The sequence below is a fragment of the Myxine glutinosa genome, chromosome 9, assembly GCF_964187855.1.
Source record: "Myxine glutinosa chromosome 9, kmMyxGlut1.1, whole genome shotgun sequence".
Lineage (NCBI taxonomy): Eukaryota > Metazoa > Chordata > Myxini > Myxiniformes > Myxinidae > Myxine > Myxine glutinosa.
In genome coordinates this window covers 77285342-77286546 of record NC_136269.1, presented here as the reverse complement: position 1 = coordinate 77286546, position 1205 = coordinate 77285342, and the positions used below count along the sequence as shown (strand labels likewise).

Genomic DNA, 1205 nt, shown 5'->3' with positions numbered 1-1205 from the left:
GTTCCTCAAGGAAGTAGAACTAAAAAAGCAGGTTTGGAACGGGAAGATGACGTAATCTGTTGCCAAATCCTTGACGCGAGGGTCGTGACTGTATTTTAAAGAGGTGACCAAGGTTATTCAATCGTCACCAAGGGGTGGACTACCACTCCAATGAATTCGACTTCAGGAAAATATGTTGAAGAAGCAAAGCGACCACGCGACTTCATTAAATATTGCTAAAAGTGAAGTCAAAATCAGTTTTGAGCCAGGTAGGAGTCGAACCTACAACCTTCTGATTCGTAGTCAGACGCGTTATCCATTGCGCCACTGGCCCATATGACTACTAGCTATCACTCCTACTGATATGTTTTAGTGCTGCAATAATGAGTGATCAACGTCAGGGGTCTCCGGTTGTCGCAGACATGCACGTTCCTGAGCCACGCGCACAAAGGCCTCTGACAAGTACTCGGAATTGCAGCTGAACACAAATGAATGCACCAACTTTTCTGAACCCTGCTGGACTTCACATGACATATATCTGAACCCTGCTGGACTTCACATGACTCCTTTCTGAACCCTGCTGGACTTCACATGACCTCTATCTGAACCCTGCTGGACTTCACATGACCTCTTTCTGAACCCTGCTGGACCTACTGCGACCTCTTTCTGTACCCTGCTGGACCTCCTATGACCTCTTTCTGAACCCTGCTGAACCTCCTCTGACCTCTTTCTGAACCCTGATTGACCTCCTACGACATCTTTCTGAACCCTGCTGGACTTCACATGACCTCTATCTGAACCCTGCTGGACTTCACATGACCTCTATCTGAACGCTGCTGGACTTCACATGACCTCTTTCTGAACCCTGCTGGACCTACTGCGACCTCTTTCTGTACCCTGCTGGACCTCCTATGACCTCTTTCTGAACCCTGCTGAACCCCCTCTGACCTCTTTCTGAACCCTGCTTGACCTCCTGCGACATCTTTCTGAACCCTGCTGGACTTCACATGACCGTGCCTTTTCACTGACGGTCTGCCAGTCTTCGTTGGTCGACGTTGCAGATCCCAGTGTACTTCAGGAAGCATGGGCAAGCTTTCGCAGGCAGCCGGAACAAATGACAAATTCCTCCTCCAACCATATTTGAACGTTGGGCCTGGCCAGCAGGTTCGTGAAAGACATGAGCCCAGCTTGACCCTCGTTCCGATGGCGGTGATACCTTGGGTTTC

General features: G+C 49.5%; 1 non-coding gene across 1 annotated transcript; it reads right to left on the bottom strand.

Annotated features, from left to right (window-relative positions):
• Positions 1-240: 240 nt before the first annotated feature.
• Positions 241-313, bottom strand: TRNAR-ACG (transfer RNA arginine (anticodon ACG)). Its single transcript has one exon. It is a non-coding gene; the product is annotated as a tRNA-Arg (tRNA).
• Positions 314-1205: the final 892 nt, after the last annotated feature.